General features: G+C 40.9%; 1 protein-coding gene across 2 annotated transcripts in view; it reads left to right on the forward strand.

Annotated features, from left to right (window-relative positions):
- Positions 1-23,744, forward strand: part of PHACTR1 (phosphatase and actin regulator 1) — a 571,703-nt gene that overhangs the window by 339,579 nt on the left and 208,380 nt on the right. The gene's annotated exons all lie outside the window — the stretch shown is intronic.

The raw sequence follows: 23,744 nt of genomic DNA on the forward strand, positions 1-23,744 counted from the left end.
CAAGTTATATGGTTACTGGCAGATAAGAATAGGTTATTTCATGAAGGAAAAACCTTGAATAAGTGATTCTTGGACATAGAGGAAAACAAAGAATACAAATGAATCATTGTAGTGGCAAAGATAACTGTATGGTTTGTGGCTCAATGGACAGCAAAGAAATGTGGGGGAAATGAGCACAGCTGAGGGGTTAAGAGCACAGATCCTGGAGCCAGACTTCCTGGGTTTGAATCCCAAATCTGATACTTGCTGGTTATATGATCTTGCTCAGTTTATTAATGCTGTGCCTCAGCCTCCTCATCTGTAAAATAGAAGTAAGAATAATACCTTACATAAGTTAATATTTGTGGAGAGTTTGTATGGCATCTTAGGTGGATATTTTTTAAATAAGTAAGGGTGTGCAGAGGGAAATGTGCTACAGGGAAAGACACAGAGTTTTGACTTTGCCCCGTTGGGTCGTGATCAGATAGTGGAAGAGCTATACAGATTCTCTTTGATTTTGGTCTGTTTGGGCTGCCATAACAAAATACCACAGACTGGGTGGCTTAAACAACAGAAATGTGTTTCTCACAGTTCTGGAGGCTGGAAGTCCAAGATCAAGTTGCTGGCAAGATAGGTTTTCTTCTGAGGACTCTTCTCTTGGCTTGTAGGCAGCAGCCATCTTGCTGTACACTCACATCACCTCTTCATTTTTGTGTGCGCAGAGAGAGCATGTACGTAAGCAAGTGTGAGCAGGCTGTCGAGAGTCTCTCCTTATAAAGACACTAATTCCATCATGAATGCCCTACCTGCATGACCTCATCTAATCCTAATCACCTCCCAAAGTCCCCTTTCTCCAAATACCAGCACATGGGGAGTGAGGGTTTCAACATGTGAATTTGGGAGAGACACAACTAAGTCCATGGCACTTTGTTTTGATTTTTCTAATCACGTGTCCAGTCATTGCCAGGGCTACCCCAAGGTTTTCGTTTCCTTCTTCCCTCTACATCCTCAAAAACTCAACCTGCCTTCTCGCCTGCTCAGAATCATCACCTCTTCCATTTCTTGGGTTTCCTCCTCTTTGCCTCACCCCCAAATTAACCTTGAAATAGGAGATGTGCTTCTTGTACCTGAATATCAGTCCACAGATCTGAGAATCTTAATGCTAATCACTTTTGGGAAAGAAAGAGAATAACATAGAAAAGCTGCAGAGTCTTGAAATCTTAACTCTCATGATAGCCGTGTTTTCTGACTAGCTCATGTTTTCTGACTCTGTTTCTTAGATGGAAGCCCCACCATCCTGATGTTATATTTGTTAATTCCTGAGATAAGAATGAATCTCTGAATTTCATAAATTTCTAAATCATTACCCATATAAGTCCCACCACTCTGACTCTGCCTTCTCCACTCTCTCAGTCATTGTGCTGGTTCCTTAAGGTGTCGCAAAACCTGTAGGTCATTTGTGCATCCTTAAAAACAACTGAGTGATTTACAAGTTAGCAAAACTCCAAATGTGTATCCTCCACTGAGACAGAAAAGGGTACTTAGGTCATTGTCTCAGAGAGAAGAAATCTAAATGAAATATATTCTTTAGGCAAAGTAAGATGTAAGACACTGAAACAAGAAAGAAAATGGGAGTGTTTTGTAAGCATTGAAAAAAAATATATATATATATATAAAACAAAGATGCCATAAGGTCTCTTCCTGACTTTGCTAAGCAAAATGGTTTGTACACACATTTTGGTAATTGTCATTTGTCACCACGAATCCCTGAATGATGGAGTGGTGGATGCATTTCCTCCTGGCAAGTCAAGGGCTTTGTTTAGTTCATTTGACAAGGCCACAAGGCAAAGCCCTGAGGCTTCTCACATGACCCATTATGCCAACTTCTTCAAGACATTGGAAAACATATCCCCTGATAGGTGCAAATACAATGGCATCAGATTACTCATGAATTATTAAACATCTTCAAAAATTTCATTTTAAGCTCATTTGGGAGAAAGAATGGAAACATATGACAAGCAGAGTTGCTAACCTTAAATCATTCTTATCATTAACGATCGTAGCAAGTTCTTCTGACCTCTATGGCCAGATTGATTAACGTGGCAGTTGAATGTGATATTTGTATGCAGTTTTGTTTTGTTTTCTTAGAGACATTCCACTCCTGAATTAGAGAAAGTAGAGAATACACTACAGAATATCTTTATATCATGATAGATGGATGGGTGCATGATATAACTAAAGGTATGCTAGTTTTAAAAAGTTGGCCAGGCACAGTAGCTCACTCTTGCAATCTCAACATTTTGGGCAGCCCAGGTAAGAGGATCCCTTGAGCCCAGGAGTTAACAACCAGCCTGGGCAACATAGTGAGACCTCATCTCTACAAAACATAAAATTAACATGGGGACACATGTCTATAGTCCCAGGTACTTAGGAAGCTGAGGTGAGAGGATTGCTTGAACCCAGGAGTTTTAAGACTTCAGTGAGCTGTGATCGTGCCACTGTACTCCAGCTTGGGTGACCAGCTGAGACCCAATCTCACACAAATGCAAAGCAAACTTTTCCGTGTGTGTAAGAGTCATATCTAAGTAAATATACATGAGAATTGGTTGATTGAGGGAATGTTCATTGGTTAGCCAATTTTAGCTAGTATACCTATCTTTGTCTTGTATGTATGTGTTATTAAAGGAAAAGTTATTCATTGACACTTGTTGAAGATAAGGCAATCTTTATTCAACACCACTGAGAGAAGTATAGGGACCACTGCAATAGGGTCTTGCAGTGGGAGAAATGGTCAGGACTCAACTCTGATACAGCATGGGCAAGTGGGAATTTACAACCAAGGAGCAGAGTGAGGGTCCCTAGGTAGAAAATTACTAAAAGGAAACATCAGGAGTAAGGGGGATTCTGGCTAAGCCAAGCTAACAGGATTCTTGCTGAAGACAGGCCAGGGTGATCAGATATCACCTGGGAGATGGTGGGGCCTGAGGAACCTAATGATTAGATAATGAGAATTATCTGATATTGAGGATGGGGAGATTCTGGTTAAACTGACTTACCAGGATCCTTGCTAAAATTGGACAAGGGAAAGAAGAACATGGAAGGCCAAAGTCAGGCTCAGTTGAAAAGGAGTTCAGGGTGGGGGAAGGGAGAACGAAGAGAAGTTGGTTAATGAGTACAAAACTACAGTTAGATAGAAGGAATAAAGTATAATATTTGATAATAGAGTAGACTATAGTTAAGAATTTTTTATACATTTCCAATAGCTAGAAGAGAAGAATTGGAATGTTCCAACAAAGAAAAGATAACTGAGATGACGGATATTCCCAATTACCCTGATTTGATCACTACACATTGTATACCTGCATCAAAATATCACATGTACCCCCAAAATATATACAACTATTGTGTATTAATTTTTAGAAAAAGGAAAAAGGAGTTCAGGGGAGCCTGAGTAGAGCTTGGTTAATGAGAAAATCTTGCTCAGTCTATATCATATCCTTTCATATGTACAATATTATCCACCATTTTAAAAAGAAAGAATAAGTCCATATATTCATATTATTTATTTGTATTTAAAATTATATCCTTCTTTGAACACACAAAAAGACATCAATACAATGTTTACTTTGCTTGTTATTGTTTACAGACTGGGTTACATTTATAATTTGCCACGATTAGGTATACTGTGGTTTAACTGTAACTTGTTACAGGGGCTTATGTGTCTCTTTGTAATTAAATTTCTGGGTGTACCTTTATACAAGGAATAAATTACAGTATTTGATAGTAGATAGTGTACCTTATACAAGGGGACACTCAGAAATTTTATTTACCAGTTGTATAGCAATAAGAAAACTACATTGGAAAATTATGATTTCAACGTTTCCCTCAATTTTGACATCAATGATTACATGGATGTTTTGAACGTAGACCTCCACTTCGAATGCTACTCTTACATCCTTCCTGTTCTAAGCTGAAGGCTGCCATCCTTAAAAGGCTCTGAGCATTAAGACCCAGGGGCTGAGCTCCAAATGGTGGTAAAAGCACTATTAAGACACGGAGTAGCTCTCAGCAGAAGTCCTGCATCACAGGATGGCAGGAGGAAAACAGGAATGGATGGAACATAAAATAATGGGTCCTCAGGGAAGACGATCCTCACATGCCTTTCAGTTTGCCCTCCGAGGCCCTGCCCAGGGCTTGTGAACCTACGAGCCTGATACATTCAGCTTCTTATGTGAATCTGCAATGGGGTCCACAATGCATCTCCACACCTGCCCCAGGAATGAAGACAGATGATAACATCCCCTCTGAAATAGAATAGGCAGTGCCTCCCCAAAATAGTCAACTGCAGCGATCTTATCCAAATTCCTTGAAAATGAGGACTGTATTTATAGAAAAGTAGAACTGGCAGGGAGAAACTGTGAAGACACCACTGAGTTATGCTTTTATTTCCTCTTGACAGAAAATCATAAGCTGCAGGGATTGGCCGTGGAAATCTACAATGTGTCAGAATTCCCTTTGTGCTTCTAAGATTTTCCGCACACCTAGGGTCTTGGTTGTCGCTGGGGAGAGAAAAACATGAAAAACTTTTAGTGAGTGTCTACCACATGCCGGAATGTCACCTGGCTCTGGGTATATAGCCGTGAGCCAAACCAGACCTAGTCGCTGACCTCCTGGCATACATGATATAATGGAGAGACAGCTGGTCAAATGTTGAAATTACAAAAATAAAGGTAAAGTCTCATCTGTGATAAGGGCAATGAAGGAAAGGTACTTGCAAGAAGGAGAGGGGGGACTTCACTTAGTCTTGAGGGGTCAGGGAAACTTTCCTAAGGAAGAGAGGCTTGGGCTAGAGTCTGAGGAAAGTGTAGAAATGTAGAAAATGAGCAGCAGAAAGAGCTTGTGCAAAGGTCCTGTGGTAGAAGGAGGAGAGGTGAGCAGTCTAGGAGAGCGAGAAAGACTAGTGGCTGGAGAACGGAGAGCTGAGTGTGGTGTGGGTTGAGGCTGGAGAGGTAACCAAAGACCAGCTCCCCACTGATTCTGCCTCATTTAGAGCAAATTCAGGAGTGTGAGTGGCTGCAGACAGACCAGTGGGAGGCATTATGCAGATGATAGTAGCCTGAACTAATGTCTGGTGGTAGAAAAGGATGGATTTGGGAGAATTTATAAGGAACAAATGACTTAGAAATGGGCCAAACATGAGAAGGAGAGATAGAAGCAGTGTCGCCTTTGGCATGGAATGTTCCATTTTGACATTTGGAGGCAATATTATTTAGTCTTAAAAAAGAAGGAAATCCTACCATTTGTGACAAAATGGGTGAACCTGGAGGGCACCATGCCAAGTGAAACATACCAGGTACAGATGGACAAATGTGGCATGAGCCCACTTCCATGAGGTATCTGAAGAGTCAAGTAGAAGGGTGGTGGCCAGGGGAGGGGGAAATGGGGAGTTGTTTCTTAATGGCCATAAAAGCTCAGTTATGCAAGATGAATAAGTTCTAGAGATCTACTGCATAATACAGTGCCTCTAATTAACAATCCAGTATTGTGCACTTAAAAATTTAAGACGGTAGATTTTATGTTAAATGTTCTTATCATACACACACACACACACACACACACACACACACACACACACAAAACCCACAGAGGAACACAAGGAAACTTTTGAAGGTGGTGGATGTGTTTATTACCTTGATTGTGGTGATGATATCATGGTTGTATGCATATGTCCAAACTCATCTACTTGTATATTTACATATGCAGTTTGTACATAATTATACCTCAATAAAGTTGACAATTTTTAAAATAAAAAAAATTGGTTTTAAAGTGTAAAGTTTGACACCCTAATGTTGGTTTATTGTGGTGGCTTTACCTGAGATGAGTGCTTTGGAAGAGTGACAGGTTTGGGGGTAAGATTCCAATTTTAGATGTGTAGATATGTATTTGAGTCAACTTTGTGATATCCAGAGTTGGCAGTTGAATATGTGGAACAAAAAAGAGAGGTCTGGGCTGGCTATGTAAATTTCAGGTCGTTTGCATATATATAATAATTAGAGTGATGACTACATATAGGATTGGCTAGGAAACAAGAACAGAATGGAAAGAAAAGAGGGCCAAGGACGGTCTTATAGACAAGAGAATATTATTGTCCCTAAGACTCAATAGAGGAGGAGGAGCCTGTAAAGGAGATGGAGAGGCAGTGGCCAGAAAGGTAGCAGGAGAACCAGAAGCCTAAGACGTGGTGGACACCAAGAACAGAAGGCATCCGGGAGGCCACAGTTACCCGTGTTTAATACCATGAAGTCAAGTGGAAGAAGTACAGAAAAATGTCCATTGACACTAGTAGCTCCACTCAACCAGAGATCATTGGTGACTTAGCAAGAGCTGCCTGGGTGGATTGTTTGGGGCAGATGTCAGATTAGTGTAGAGTGAGAAGTTAGTGGGAACTGGGGTTAAATTTTTGAGAAGTTTGGCAGCTAAGTGGGTAAGAGATAGGACAAGATGGGTGATGGAGGAAATCTATGTGTGTCTATAGGGGGTCGTATGTGTGCCTTCTGATTTGTCACCATTGTTTTTTGATGCACGAGAGATAATAGGAAAAGCAAATGTGAAAGAGGCAGTAGAAGGAGTTAGAAAATATGAGATGGAAGAGATAGGGTGAGGGTGCTGAGAAGTGAGGAGTAGGTGGGTTACAAGGCACAGAAAGAAGGGCTAGTATCAGAAAAGGAATGAACTCCACTGCAATCAGAGGGAAGCTGCAGCAGTACATAGAATAATACATTTGGTGACCTCATCCAATGGTGACTGAGTTTGTCTAGGTAATAAGCGAGGTTATCTCCTAATAGGGAGAGGAGGAGAAGAACGTACAGGGTGAAGCATTCTAGATTGATGATTATGACTCTGCATGGTACTAGTGACTTTTTTTCATTGGCTTTCGGCTGTCCTGGTACAGCTAATAGTTGGGTCCATCCAGAACTGGAGTTTTTCCAAATGAGTAGAAAGAAACGGAGGGCAAGGGAGATTGGGTTCGTTTCCTAAGCTGCTATAACAAATTGCTGTAAACTTGGTGGCTTAAAACAACAGAGCTTCTCCTGCAGTTCCGGAAATCTGAAGTCAAGGTATTGGCAGGGTGGGTTCCTTCTGGAGACTGAGGGAGAATCTGTTCATGACTCTCTCCTCCCTACCAGTGGCCACTGGCAATCCTTGGTGTTCCTTGGCTGGCAGCTGTATAATTTGAATCTCTGCCAGCACCTTCACATGGCATCTCTGTGTGTCTCAAGTCTCTCTCTTTCTCCTTTTCTCTTATAAGGGTACCAGACATTGGATTTAGGGACCAGCTATATATCCAGGATAATCTATTTCAGATATCCTTCAATTTGTTGTATCTGCAAAGACCTTATTTCCAAATAAGATCACATTCATGGGAACCAAGGATTGGGACTTGGATGTATCTTTTGGGGGACACAGTTTGGCAGGGGACCCACTGCAGTACTGAATTTTAGATAGGAAAGGAAAGGTCCAGGGGGTTCAGAGGAATTAGAAAAATCAATAAGTATTAAGTTCCAAAGAGGTCAAAGAAGTTTAAATTGGTCAGTGGGAGCAATTACAGAAGCAATACAGAAGATCACGAGCTTGTGGGTAAGCAGCTGCATTCTTAAATTAGTGGTTTTTAAGGCGGTACAGTTATGGAGACAAGATACAAACTCAAACCATGGGAGTGGACAGCTGAGGTGGAGGAATAAGTTAGGAAACTGGAAATTGCCTTATTCAAAACATGGTAAATGATCCTACTTACTAGTAGACTAACAACTATATATCTTATTTGCTGAGTTTTGTGCTGACTTAATTTGCCATTTTCAATCGAGGAAAAAAAGGAAATTTCCTGTTTGGTTTTTGCATTAAACTAATTTTGAATTGATATTTTCTTGGAAAAATTTTGTTTTTCCTTTTCCAAATTGAGATGTTTTGGTCCATCATATTTCTAAGCAATAAAGTACTGCAGTTCAATTGATTCATAGAAAATCAAAACCAAAATTTGCTTTTGAATGTTTTGCTCCAGCTATTAGCAGACCCACCTAATATAGGTAAAGTAGTACGATAATCAGGCAGCAGCTTCAGATACAAATAATTGATTGCTTGTTCATCTTCCATGCAGCCGGGAACCTGTGAAACATAGCCTTAGTCTGCTTGTGTCAGCCTCACCTAAATGATGATAATGATGAAGCGCTGGGCAGGAAATACGTTGGGAACTCTCCCGATACTCGTGACAGCATCCAGAAACAGTCTCCTTGCTTTTGCCCTGTATTTTATTTGCAACACAAGACTGATGTAATAGTATGTATGCACAGGACAGTCTTAGGTACTCAGGTGAGCATAGATCTCCAGCCCTCTCCCTAAGCCGCTTCTGCCTAATTGTCATTCTGCTATAGGTTCCACTTATCCTGAAATCCCCCAATCAAACAAGAACCAGCCCTTAACCCTGGGCTGTTAGCCAACCACTTCGCCTAGTTTCCTGGCTTCCCCTTTCCTACAGGGCTAGACTCTGCTTCCTTTATTTGTTCCATCAATTCACCCAGAGTTGCTTATGACTTTAACAACCACTATGTCCCAGGAATCACTTCCATGGAAGCCCGTGTTCCTAGAATTATTCTTCTTTAAATAAAACTCCTTGGATAGTCAAGGCAGTCTACATTGGATTCTGCCTTTGGACCTGATGGTGATAGGCTTCTGGGCTGTTCTGGAAGAGTCTGTCCCTGGTGTCCAAGATGGTTGCCTTCCATGCTAGCCCCAGATTTCTCATTCCTCTATCAGGAAACCCTAGCATGCCATGTCATTGACAGAGTACATTTGCAATTCTTGGAGTAGAGGAATAAACCCTTAGTTACATCACATTTTGTCTTGACATCTTTGTAGTGTGGGATGGAAGATCATTGTTAGTAAAGGGAAACATGGCCTCTTATCCAGCATAAGACTAGCTGTGTCCACCATGAAGACTCTATGGCCCATCGCTGGCATAGCTCTTGAGCTGGAAGCTTAAAGCAAAGAGACAAAATTGATAGGTTGAAAAAATGGATGATTTTGAATAGGCCCTTATGGGCTTGAAAGATGGAGGGTTACAGGCCTTGCACTCTAACTTAAGTGCTCCCTTGGTGTTCCTATTTCTCATTCTAACAGAGTAATATAGTCTACTTGTTCAGAGTCTAGGCTGTTGGACTTCTATAAACTATAGGAAATTCATAAAGGATACCAGCTTACCATATTGAATGTATTTATGTGCCAGATGCTGCCATTGTTCATAGGAAATCCATACCATTGCAACAGTGAGGACGGACATGGCCCCTACCTCCCAAAGGTTATGTCTTCAAGGGAAAACAGACAATAAAGCCAGTAATTACAATAAAGTAGAAGTGAAGTGATAAGAGATGCAAAGGGGCTTTGAGAGCTTGAAGGAGACAAACCCAACTGAGTGGCAAGTTACCGGGAAAGGTTTGCTAGAGAAGGGGATGTTTAACCAACGGGTTAGCAATGCATGTGAGGAAATCTCTCCTGGTGGGCAGAACAGAATGTAGGAGAGCCAGGGAAGAGAGGAGAAGTTAACAGTCTACAGCTTAAAAAGAAATTATGGCCGGTCACGGTGACTCATGCCTGTAATCCCAGCACTTTGGGAGGCCAAAGCAGGAGAATTACTTGGGCCCAGGAGTTTGAGACCAGCCTTGGCAACACGGCAAGACCCCATTACCACACACACAAAAAAATAATAATAAAAATTAGCTGAGTGTGATGGCGCATGCCTGTAGTCCCAGCTACTGGGGAGGCTAAAGTGGGAGGATCACATGAGCCCAGGAGATCAAGGCTGCAGTGAGTCATGTTTGCACTACTGTACTCCAGCCTGGGCAATGTAGTGAGACCCTGTCTCAAAAAAAAAAAAAATTACGACTTGAAAAGGATTATTGTGGGAAGGGACAGAGAGTAGTGAGAGATGGGGCTGAAGAGATGGACAAGAATCTGCTCATGAAGGGTCTTATGAGGTATGTTAAGGAGTCTGCGTGTTATCCTAACGCAATAGGAAATTATGAGAGGACTTGCATTTTAGAAAGATTATTCTCTATATTATGGGAAAAGCTTGGAGTGGCACCAAGTGGTGTTTACAAGTTTATAATATAACAACTTCTATAAATGTGGTGTTGGTAATGAGAGAAAATTTACTTGTGATAGAATTAAGATGATACCTCATTCCTATCACATCAAATGGAATATTGTGTCCTTATCAATTCTGGTAACAAGGAGACTGGTTAGCAGGTGGTTGATTATAATGTTGGGGGGAGAGGGAGATAGCCTAGACTAAAATAGTGACATTAGGAACTGAAGACTGTGAACAGATCCAAGAGATATTTAGGAGACAGAATGAGCAAGACTTGATTACAGATTGGATGTGGAAGTAGGGAGAAGAATAAAAAACCACTCTTGGATTTCTCACTGAGCAATTAAATGGATGGAGGTAGGTTCTGTGCAGGAGATGCATGAGGGGAGAAGAAAAGACACACACACAATACCTTTAAGGGTAAACAAGCTTTATCCCACATAAATGGCAATGCAGATATAATAAGCAAATGATATAATAAGCAAATGGTATAATAAGCAAATTAATATAATAAATTGCAACCGGAAGGGGAGAAGGGAAAAGATATATATATATATATCCACACTTGCCAGACTATGGAGGATTCACCACCAGACCGGGAAGCAACAGCCTGGGCTCCAGAGTCAGCCACTTGTCTCTGCACAGACGAGGAGAGGTCTCATGAAGCTTCAGCATGGTCCAGGACCCTAGGTCTTTTTGTAACAAGTTGTTTGGCATGAGGCCCAGTCACGAAGGCCCTTCGCGACTGGGCTCAAGGAACACAAAAAGTCAACTTGATTTTTGCGATTGTCAATTGTTTTTCAATAACTAATATATAGGAATAGATTGAAATACAAATTTCTTCAAAACAGTGCTGGATGAACGCATCAACTCATCTGTTCCGGGACTTGGTTACCATTGTTTGTGTCCATGTTCAATTGAGTTCAAATTTAATATTTAACTTTTCCTCCACATTGTACCATTGACTAAGTCAGGGACACTGAAGAGGAGCAGATTTGTGAGGGGAAAAGATGAATTTATTTGGGGGCGTGCCAGCTTTCATGTGCTTCTGAGACATTCAGATGGAGGGCTCCTTGGGTATAGATAACTGGTGTCAGGAGAGGTCTAAGAAACGCAGATTGGAAGTCATCAGCACCTGGATGATCGTGGAAGCCCTGGGATGAAAACTCCAAAGAGAGAAAGTAAAGTGTGAAGCAAAGTCGAGGGTACAGTAACACCCTGAGGGCCACCAGCCTGTGAGTTCTGAACAGGGGCAGCAGAGCCTACAGAGAAGACAGATGGCCCACTAGAGTTTGGAGGAAAACCAGGAGGAACTGGTGGTCTCGGTGAACCAGAGGAGGAGAGAGTTCCAGAAAGAAGAGTCCACCCTGGCAGATCTTGACAAGATGGTGTCCAGTGGGCATAGAAAATTCATCATTGGTGTCCTTTGGGATTATGACTTTAGGGAAGCCACGTGGCTGGGATTTAGATAGCATATGGTTGAGGAGTAAATGAGAGGAGAGGAAGTAGTCGTCTTCTTTTAAGATGTTTGGTTGAGAGGGAAAATGAGAACTATATAGTAAACACGAAAAGGGGATGTGAGCTTGAGGGGGATGTTTTTTTAAGATTGATTAGATTGTGTCAAGCAGCAAAAGTTGCCTTAACATGGCTGTGGCATTCTCAGGGAAATTGAAACATCAGCAAAGTGACTGTTAAGCCAAATAAATATATTTGCACACATTTTTCAGCAATGACAATTCTCGTGACTAGGAAAAACAAACATGCAAATAATCAGAGCACTAGTTAGCATCTGATTTTAATAAGAAACTATCAAACCAAGTTGAATAGCCTTCAGCATCTGGCCAGATCACATATTCGCTTTGGGTGAATGATTAGAGCATTTCATTTCTTCTTTAAAAAAAAAAAAAAAGATCCAGCATAGATAAGCATGGAATATTCTTAGTTGTGTATTCATCATGACCCACAAAGGGAACATCTAGTGGTTAGAAAGCAAAGCAGACTTAACGGTCCTGTTTTATGTTTTTAAAAAATCTCTAACAGGTACAGACTAAAGACTATGGAAATCTGTTACCTTCTAGGGCTGGATAAAAGATGTAATTGTTTCTTCTCAAAGTGAACTTTATCCAGCACTCTCTGCGTGTAAGTCCAGGCTATGAAATCCTTAATAGCATTGACTCTGCTGATATCCTTTTGTCTTCTAGTGTTGAGCAGAGCACCTGGTACAGAATAGGTACCGGATAAGTACATATTGAACTGAAAGTCAATAAGACAGCCAGCCATATATTAATATATTTTTAAGTTTCTCTGCTTACTAAGATCTGAAAGAGGAGAGGAGGTAGGGTACTTATGGATGCATAAGATGGAAGGTCCCAGACTTTGAAGAATTTGCCATCATTCATGATTGTTTTTCAGTTTTTCATAGTTGTGCACAGTTAGGCTAAATGACAGCGTGTGTTAAAAGCTCAGGTTGTTTGGACAGCATTATTGTTTGGGTTATCTATTGCTGTCTTACAAAACCCCCTAAAACATAATGGCTTAAAAACAGCAACCTCTGTATTATCTCTTATGGCTTGGGGATTGACTGGACTCAGTGAGATTGTTCTTCTACTGGTCTTTCTTGGGGTCTGTCTTGCATTTTCAGGTAGATTGCACTGAAGTCATCTGGAGGCTCAGTAAAGTACGAGGAAAGCTGGGCCCCTTTCCCTGTTTATGTTGTCTCAGGGCTTTTCCATGTGGTTTCTTCCTGTGGTCTCTCCAGCCAGGGAGCTGAGGGCCCCTAAAAGCACAAAAGAAGATGCTTCCACGCCTTTTAAAAGCTTACGTGCAACATGGGCTTAGTATTACAGTCACATTATTCTAATGGTTAAAGCAAGCCATGGGACCAGCCCAGATTCATTGTTGGGTGGACTAAACAAGGGTGTGGATGCCAGAACAAGGTTCAGTGGGGCTCATCTTTGGAAGCCAGCTACTACCATTGTTCAAAGTGTGGCAAGACAACAGCTGCTCCTTGTTTCCTTCTTCCCAGGTAGAATGTGCTTCAACAATGTTATACCTATGACAACAGCAGGAGCAATCTTCTGTTGTGCTCTGCTCGTATTACTATGTAATATGAAATATACTTGACCCTTTCCTTTCCTTATGGACTTGAATCTTGCATCACACCCATATAGTATTATTAACTTCACTTGACAGGCAAGGAAACTGAAGCTTAGGTAGACTCAATAATTGCCAGTTAGAAATAACAGAGCTGGAATTTGAACTTAGCCTGCAGTCTTCTCAACTATATTGCATTTCAGATCCATGAGGGTGGAAATCGATAATTCAGATGCTTTAAAACATTATTCTTCTACACATAACAGTGATATGACAAGATACTTTCCTTTTTTGACATATCTCTATAAAGAAATGTGAAGGAAGAGAAGCTCATAAATAAAAACTGACACTGGAAGCCATGATACGAGTCTTTACTGAAAGCCTTTAAAGAGGAAAGTCAAGGTGTAGCACACTCATCTTTGTATGAACCCCACAGTATCTAGTTCAATGCCATGTACTTGGAGGATGCACTCTATTTGTTGAATGGCTAAGAAAGAGTAAATTGATACTGGCATGAAACAAACCTTTAAAATCATTCCATTTATGTTTTCAATATAACTATCTCTTTCTGCTGTATGATATATAGGAACAAAATATGCATTGATTAGGTAATCAGACAGTAATCACACAGGCCTCAGTAGTTGCTAGATTTGGGGCTAGATAGGCACAGAAATATTTCTATAAAAAGATACAAACTTTTTATTGTATGATGTATGTGTAGCTACTTACTTCTAAGATAAGAAGTTTTATGGGAGAGGTGGTATAGACTAGTGGTTAGGGGTCAAACTCTGGAACCTGACTGCTGAGTTACCTTGGCCAAGTTTTTTGTATTCTCTCTGCCTCAGTTCCTTCATCTTTAACATAGGGATAAAACTGGCACCTTAGGCCATGCACGGTGGCTCACGCCTGTAATCCCATCACTTTGGGAGGCCGAGGCAGGCAGATTACTTGAGGTCAGGAGTTTGAGACCAGCCTGACCAACACGGCGAAACCCCACCTCTATTAAAAATACAAAAATTAGCTGAGCATAGTGGCGTGCACCTGTAGTCCCACCTACTCCAGAGGCTGAGGTGTGAGAATTGCTTGAACCTGGGGGACGGAGGTTGCAGTGAGCTGAGACGGCACCACTGCACTCCAGCCTGGGTGACAGAGACTCCGCCTCAAAAACAAACAAAAAACAACAAAAAACTGGCATTCTATAAATTTTTTTTAAGGATTCAGAAAGAAGTTAATTGATGGGAAGCTCTTAGAATAGTACCTTGCGCTAAGTTTTATCTATGATTATTTTTTCTTCTATAAATGCATTTGAAAAACACAACAGACATCTAAGAGTAAGGAAAGGTTTATTTCCTATTTTCAGTCTGTGGATGGTGTATGGATAACTTCATGATTCTGATAAGCTTCTCTTAGATCTAGGCAGTGTTCATTTCAGTGCTGAGTTTAGGAGCCTGCCTTTAGACACATTGTACAATTCCACAAAGCTGGAGTTTTGTTCCGTATTTTTCTGGGTACCAGCAAGTTTCTTCACTAAAGTATTTCCTTTTCTCTGTGAATTTACAATTAAGTGAACAAACACAATGGCCACTGAGGAAGTGCTTTATCCTGTTTCTCCTTTGCTATGTCATGGGCAGAAATATGCACGATAGAGGAAGAGATGTTCTTGGGAGGGAAGGTGAGCACAGTATCCTTTCGGAAAGCAGAAATTGGTGGCAAGTCAGAAGGCTCGAAAATAGAAGGTACTTAAATGAAGCAACCTTCTACTTTACGTTCCAAACCTGGGCATTTCCGAGAGTGAAATGGGGTGCTATAACTACTTAGGCTGAACGATAGTCTAAACCAGGCCTGAGCTAAGCAAAGCAGGGAGAATATGGTCACCCTGTACAAAACCACAGAGACAGATGTGCAGGCCCCGAGGCCAGTGCTGTTTTACAAACAGAAAAGAAGTGCCAGTTAACTTTCAAAAGAAAACAAGGGATCACTGGATCCCAGACACAGAGGAACATTAACATGGCCCTCCACCGTCTACCATCTCAGTTAAATTAATTAATGGAGGTCGAGTATCTTTGCTTCTGTACAGAATTGAATTTCTTTGTTCCCAGTCCTCACACTGTTTCTGCCACCTCTCTTGCACCTCTTCTGCTGAATGTCTTGTCTGGAAATTCTGTCCCAGTGCGATTTCTTTACCAATAATTTATTTTCTATTCCTTTAACACTTCTTTTTCTCTCTAAAGTTCTGACGGCTCCTGTCATCAGCTCCCATGCCACCAGGTCTAGTGCTTCTGCTCCACTTCCAGGCCCTCTAGACCTGCATGACACACACGTCTTACCACTGCCTCTCCTTGGACCAGGCCTGGGAGTCATGCCTGACTCTCCTGGAGTACTTCTCTTCATGTTCAACACATTGTTCTTTCTTTCTTCCTCTTCCTCGGCTCTGATTTTCTTTCCATTCTTTCCCTCTCCTTTTCTTCTTGGAACACTCATTTATTCCACCTAAAGCTTAGATGTCTCCTAAGTTCATTTGGTTTCCTTCTTCCCAGGTAGAATGTGCTTCAACAATGTCATATCGATTGACTGTAGCAGAAGCAATCTTCTATTGTGCTCTGCTCGTATTACCATGTATTAATAATATGAAATACACGTGACCCTTTCCATGCCTTATGGACTTGAATGTTACAACAGACCTATGTAGTATTATTAACTTCATTTGACAAGTGAGGAAACTGAAGCTTAGGGAGACTAAATAATTGCCAGTTAGAAATGACCAAGCTGGAATTTGAACTTAGCCCGTAGTCTAAGGCTACAGTGCTGGCTTCCGACTCCATGGTCGCACTGGACTCAGATCTCTGTTGGCAGGTCCAACTTCTGCCCTGAGACCAGCCCTCTGCAGAACCTCAAATAAGTACGTGTACACCAAATGCCTCATTTTCACCCTAGCAGGCTTCCCCTCCAATAGCACCCTGACTCTATGAAATGATTATCATTGCCTTTGAGGACACTTCTGAATTAAGCCTCAATTTCATTTCCTTATCTAGTCGAATTACAGATGTGCCCTTTCATTTCTTCACTGTCACTTTAATCTAGATATTCATTGGTGTCTTTTGGGTTTCCCCGGAATTATTTGACCTTTTCCCTTTGACTTTTATTCACTAAAAACTTAATAATTATGTTATTAATATACATTAGCACTATGGTAGCAATGGTAGTAGCTAGTGCTTGAGTGCCCACCTGACAAGTGTGAACTAGCTGCAGTCTGGCTCTCAGTGCCCCAGCAGTCCTCTGAGGCAGTTACTTAGTTATGCCTAATACCTGTTTGATAGGTGAGGGTAATGAGGCTTAGGAGGGGCCAGTAACTTGCCCAGGATCACAGGGCTGGTTAATGATATAGCCTTAGAGGATTGGAATTGCAAGGCTGTCTCACCCCAAAGTCTTCTGGGCTTTACTTGGAAATATCACAGTTATCCATGACTTGAAAACATACAGAGTGAAAAGGTTAAGATGTATGCATATCTGGGTAGGTAAGTTTTAAACATATTTGAATTCAGAAATCTAATCTCATTAAGAAAACAGAAACTATTGGAAGTAGGACTTGGCGATTTTGGTGACTAATTCCGGATTCCCAAGGCAGAGAAAGATACCTATATGATGAATATGAATTTGCCTGCTTAAAAAAAAAAAAAAAAACAGCAGCAACCAAAAAAAACAAGGTTTTGGTTGGTTGGTTGGTTTTGTTGATGGTGGTTTCTTTGTTAAGTTGAAGGAGATAGAGAAATAACATTAGGCAATGAATTAATGAGGATTTGGAACTTGTTTGACTAAAACAAATATAAAGTAACCTTAATAATTAAAAAAAAGACTGAATCAAATAGTTCTGGAAGGTCAGGTTTAAAGGTCTTTCTTCTTTTTGTTACCCTGAAGGAGAGTTGGGTGAGGGCAATTTGTGAATCTAAAACGTGTAGAATATTAATGACATCATATGAATGAAAGAAAGTTGTGCCAGGCACAGTGGCTCGTGCCTGTAATCCCAGCACTTTGGGAGGTCGAGGCAAGCAGATCACCTGAGGTCAGGAGTTCAAGACCAGCCTGACCAATATGGCAAAACCCCGTCTCTACTAAAAATGCAAGAAATTAGCCAGGCATGGCAGTGTGCGCCTGTAATCCCAGCTACACGGGAGGCTGAGGCAGGAGAATTGCTTGAACCTGGGAGGCGGAGGTTGCAGTGAGCCAAGATCACGCTACTGCACTCCCGCCTGGGCGACAGAGTGAGACTCCATCTCAAAAAGAAAAGAAAGTTGTATACCAAGAACCCACATTGCGTGGTATTCTGACCTGAGTTAGGAGGATGGGGTGATAACCTCAAATGCCTCTGAGGACTTTTCCTGTCAAATCAAATTAGCACAAAGCTGGGAGAGGTCTGTGTGGAGTAGAAGTCAGAGCGCTAATGATGTTCAGATGCAGATGTAATTTGGCCGTAGAAGACTATTGTAATGTTCGGTCTATTTTGGTCCTCAAATTAACCAAATGGGAGTTTCTAAAATAAAAAATCTCTTCTATGGCATAGCAGCATTTTTAGGTCCTCTAAATAGTGGTTTTGTTCCATATTGCTGGGGTTTACCTTCTCTGAAAACCTCTGTTAAAATGTAGGAAGCTTCCTGCTACCACTGCATGCGATTGTGGGGAAAAGGGGCTTCTAAATGCTTCCCAGCATACAGGAAGGAGTTGTTTAATGCTGTAGTTTGAGCCTCATGTTAATTATATTTCCAGATGTTTCTAAGAAGATTATACGAAGCAACTATGAACTGTAATTCAGCAGCATCATTTTATAATAATATGTTTATAAAAAAAATGTTATACAATTTATCCGTTGTAGCACAAAACTCTATTTCATCCATGGACAACTGAAAAGATTCATTAGCAAATCTGTTGTTACAACAAGGATGATCTTTGTTTTCCTGATGAATGGCTGAAACATCACTTGACAGAAGTAGGTCAGATATTTACAAGGATACCCATAATAACGTGCCATTCCCCAGTGCCCATTATCACATCTGTTTCCAGTAGTTCTGAAAAGACTGGGCTCTTGTAATGTTGAATCCTAATCGTGGATACATTAATTAAATGCCTTTAAATCAGTCATTTAACTTGTTTGTCACCAACAGCATGCCTATGGAAGGTCTTTACTGTCATAATTTGGTATGTAGATTCTGACTAGAAGAAAACTTGAGAATTTTTTAAAAATATAAATAATCGATACTGAAGTTTGAAAGCAGAGACAAAAATGCACCCTTAATTCTGACAGTCTTATACATTATGATCATTTATACATACTTGCTTTCATTTTTTCATAATAATTCCACATAGTTGAAATCAAAATATAGATCTAATTTTACCTCTCTCTTTTTTGTTTTTTAACAAAAAAGAAACTCTAGCTCACTGTCGAGTAGTCACCCTCCTAACTCTAAAACATTTCCTTGGTTGTGTGCCATTATAAATAACCTTGCCACAAATATGTATGTGTTTCTTTTCTTTATTTTTTCTTTATGCATTTCTCCTTTATTTGTATTTTTTCCTTTAGGGTAGAGATCTGGTTCTGGAGTGCATTGGGTGTGAATAGTTTTGTGGTTTTATGGGCCCTTGCTTTCCAAAAAGGTTGTAACAATTTACACCTCCTGCGATATAGAGAGTAATGACTTCACACTCAGCAGGGCTGGAAGATAGAGATGTATAATGGTGTGAAGTTAAGGTGGTTAGTGAGAAATCAAGTAGGGAAGTAGGATGTTCCAGCATTAGACAGTCTGTCTGGAGTGGCCTCAGGGAAGCCGTGATCATTGGCCTTTATTTAGACTGATTTCGTCTTTTGTAGTTTATTATACTCCTGCTGTGAATGTTGCAAAGGACCAATCCACTGTAGTCCCACATTTTCCCTATCAGAATAACTGAAGTTTAGTGTGTGAGAACTTTAGTAAGAGCCAGCTGGAAGATCTCTGGATCATAAACAAGCAGAAACCAGAAAAGACATAATATTTACAAATGGTATCTGATAACGGAATTAACAAAAAAAAGAAAATACTTGAGGAAAATAGTTGAATGTTTCTTAGGTGGTTCCTTAAGATGAATTATATGAAAATTGGAATTCCTTCAATGAATCATTCCATGAATTTTTTTTTTTTTTTTTTTTTTTTTTGAGACAGAGTCTCACTCTGTCACCCAGGCTAGAGTGCAGTGGTACAATCTTGGCTCACTGCAATCTCCACCTCTTGGGTCCAAGTGATTCTTCTGCCTTAGCCTCCCAAGTAACTGAGACTACAGGTGCAGGCCACCACACCTGGCCAATTTTTGTATTTTTGGGAGAGAAGGGGTTTCACCATGTTGTCCAGGCTAGTCTCGAACTCCTGACCTTGTGATCTGCCCGCCTCAGCCTCCCAAAGTGCTGGGATTACTCGCATAAGCCACCACGCCTGACCCATTCTATGAATTTTTATTGACAAAGAGATCTGGGACCACAAGTGGCCAGGTGTTTCTGTGCCAGCAAGCTTGAGACAAGAGGAATAAACCATTGAGAGAAGTGGCATAGAGGGGACCAGATCACACACAAGCCCCATTTTTTCGTATTAGGGATTCCAGACTATCCCATAGGCAGTAGGTCACTGTGAAAGGCTTTAAGCAGGGAAGTAGTAGAGTTCATATTTTCTTTTTCTTTTTTTCTTTTTTTTCTTTTTCTGAGATGGAGTCTTGCTGTGTCACCCAGGCTGGAGTGAAGTGGTATGATCTTGGCTCACTGCAACCTCAGCCTCCCAGGTTCAAGTGATTCTCCTGCCTCAGCCTCCCGAGTAGCTGGGATTACAGGCATACACCACCATGCCCGGCTAATTTTTGTATTTTTGGTAGAGACAAGGTTTCACCATGTTGGTCAGGCTGGTCTCAAACTCCTGACCTCATGATCCACCCGCCTTGGCTTCCCAAAGTGCTGGGATTACAGGCGTGAGCCACTGCACCTGGCCCATATTTTCAATTCAAGACAAATTGTCTGGGCAAAGGATATGAACCAGCAAGTCAAAGAAAAATGCAAATGTCCCATAAACATAGAAAAGATCTTACCCTCACTCATACTATAATTAAGGAAATACAAATTGAAACTGCTGAGATACCATTTGTCACTTATGACTTTGGCAAAGATAAGAAATTGATAACAACACTCTGTCAGCTGGTGTTAAAGTAGAGTGGGAAACAGCTACCCATACAGCACTGGTGGAAAGAGGAGTCAGTGCAAGATTTTTGGAATACAACGTGGCAAAAATAATCAAAATTTTAGATGCATTTACCCTTGACCTTGTAATTCATCAACCCGGCAAAGGATAGTAAGACAGGAAGAGCATTCCACATGCAGGAAAAAGAGATGCTGCAAAGTTTCAGATTTGAGGAAGGCCATGCCAGAAGAAATGGTAAATTGCCAGGAATTTAACCTACATATATATACTTGCAGAAATATAATAAGAAGGATGTACAAGGTTGTTTGTTACAGAATGTTTATAATCACACACAAAAAAGCTGGAAACAAGGTAAATGCCATCAATGGGGGCTGGTTATACAAATCATGATCTTTCTACACAGTGGAGTACCAATGAGTCATAGAAAAGTACGAAGAAGACGTATATCTTCAGATACGGAGAGGACTTTAAGATACACAGTTAATGGAAAAAAGCAAGATGAGGTGGAGAACAGTATGAATATTGTGATCCTATTCATTTGAAGGGACAGATTGTATATATCCACCTGTTGATTTCTGAATAATTTTTTCTGCAAAAACATGAAAGAAACATTTAAGAGTGTGGTGATCATTGGGAAATAGAATTGGGTATTGAGATTAGAATTATTTGAATCATTGTCATATGTATGCGTTGCTTTTATAAAAAGTAATTACAAAAGACGTTTTCACTGACTATTAGCCACACATCACCTTTGCCTAATTTAATCTTGGTTTATCAACATATATATTACTTATGTGTCATTCACTCTTCCAAGTTCGTCACATATATTAACTCCTATTATCACAAACCCATATGAGATAAGAACTATTCATATAGTCTCATTTTGCAGAAGAAGGAACTGAGACACAGAGAGGTTAAGCAACTTGCCCCAAGGTCACGTGGCTCTTAAAGAACAAATCCAGGATTTGAACTCTAGTAGCCAGGCACCCCAGCCCACTATAGCTTCCCTCAATGATTTTGATTTGCCGCCGTTGAAACAGGAAGCTGATCCCTTGAGTAAGGTCTTCGTAATGACCCTGGTACTGTTACTTGTTACTGACTTGAGGTTCTTTTAGTTCAGTCAGTGTGTAGTTGTATTTAGTAAGGGGTTAAAGTTGCTTCTGGCACCTGCTCCAACAAGTGCCTCTTTTCTCCATGCAGAATTTGCTCAGCTTTCATCTGAAGACAATGAATCCAATACATAAAGGCCACAGGTGCCCCTTGCAGCCCTCCTTCTTTCTCAGTCCTAGTTTTCCTTTCTGAAAGGGAAATACACAGAGGATTTATCCCTTTCAGGCATGCTGAGAGCCAGCAGTTGGCCAGGCTATGTTCAAGTTTTCTAGACTCCCAGCCTGGGTTCCCTGAATACCCCCTTAGCAGAATGCTTTATAGCTCAAGGTCATATGCCAAAGGATCTTTCTGCCCTCCGACTCCCTGCAGCAAGCTTGGAAAACAAAATACTGTAAGTCAAGCTAGATCCAAAGCCAGGATAACTAGATTAATACAGCTAAGAATTTTTCTCTTTTCAGAGTTATGTCATGGAAATGACAATAGGATTTGATCAGAAATACCTTCTCAGCAATGAATTATTTGAAAAAAACAATGCAAGGGAGCATCTTTTTTTTTTTTTTTTTTTTTCCTGATTGGCTGATGTTACTTAATGGCTCATAGTGCCCCATTGTTTGGCTCAGTTTTCTGAGCAAATTCCTTTGTTCAACAAACACTTACCTAAGATCTCCTTAATGCCAGGTACAAAAAATAGAGAGCTAAATAAGACACAGTCACCCACACTGAGCACACACTAATGGAAGAAATAGAACTGGCAGCCAATAATTACAAGGCTGCAAGATAAGTGATTATGAAGCATATAAAAAGTGCTCTGGAAGCACAAAGTAAGTAATCCTTTAATTGTCTTAATTTAGTCCCAATTGATAATTATTTCCCAGGGAAATGGCCTCAGTCTCCACTGGGAAATACGAATGCCTTGGGTTATTTCAGCCCTTCACCTGTTCATGCATGCATGCAACAAACACAGAACACCTAGCAACACTGGCCCTGGTGGCTGCATAGAGAAAAATGTGATAGAGTTACGTTCATTGGGGTATTCACACCAACATTTAGTCTTCTGCATGTTTTGCAAGCATTCATTTTGTACATACTAAGTGCTAAACCCTGAATTAGGCCCTTGGTTACAAATATGACAAAATGCAATTCCTTCCTCTGAGAGACTTGAGCGTGGCCCAGTTGGAGCTGGAATGGAGATGGCAACAGAGCACTGAGAAGCAAAGAAGACGGAGTGAGGTTCCCTGGGGCTTTTGAAGCTGGTGTTCAAGGTTGGAAAGAGAGAAGGGACATTCCAGATGCAGGAAGAAATGCTGCAAAGTCATAGAGTTAAGGAGAAGCATGTCCAAAAGGAATGATAGAAGGAACTTAAGTGCCAAAAGAGCAGATTAGTTGGAACGCTCTGAGAGGTCAGGGCAGAGGGTCATTGCTTTCAATAATAATAGTTGAAAGTGATTTCATGCTTGTGTGTCTAAGTGTGGTTTATGCATTCACTTGTTTAATTCTCACCCTAGCCCGATGAGGTATTATGTACTCCCATCTTGCATTTGTGGAAACAAACACAGGAAAGTTTGATAACTTGCCAAGCTCGTATCTCAGTGAGTTGATCTGGTTCATTGCACTCCAGGGCCTGCACACCTAACCGTGGCACCACCACAGCTACAGTCCTTGCAGAATGGCCAGGATTTTGAACAGCAGGATTAGGGAAGAGGATATTCAAACACAACAAGTGGCATAAACAAAGGCACAGATCAGAAGTGTGTTTTGGAAGTTTGACTCAGTTGGATCAGGGGTTATAACAGGAAACTGCTGGGAGATATAAGTTGGGTTTAGATCATGGAAAGCAGTAACAGCTACAGAGTTGGGCTTTCATTCCACTGGAGGCTTTTAAGCAAGGAGGTGACATGATCACAGCTGGCCTTTGGGTGACTCACTGGCAGTTAGAGATACAACCAACAGAAACAGCAGGAGCCTGGCCAGGGAGGCTAGTTAGGGGGCTATCGTAATAGTCTAGGCAAGAGACATTGGAGCCAGCATGAGGTGGTGGCATCTGGAATGAAAGGAAGCCAAGAAATAGAGGCACAGAGGAGGAGAAATAACAAGACTTGCGAGACAAAATGTCGGGGTGAGAGAGAAGGAGAAATCAAAGATAGCCCAGAGGTTGTGACCCTGGGTGACTGGGTGCTTTTTTAACAGCCATGGATAAGAGTTGAATTAAGATGAGA

This window comes from Pongo abelii, chromosome 5 (assembly GCF_028885655.2).
Source record: "Pongo abelii isolate AG06213 chromosome 5, NHGRI_mPonAbe1-v2.0_pri, whole genome shotgun sequence".
NCBI classification, from domain to species: Eukaryota; Metazoa; Chordata; class Mammalia; order Primates; family Hominidae; genus Pongo; species Pongo abelii.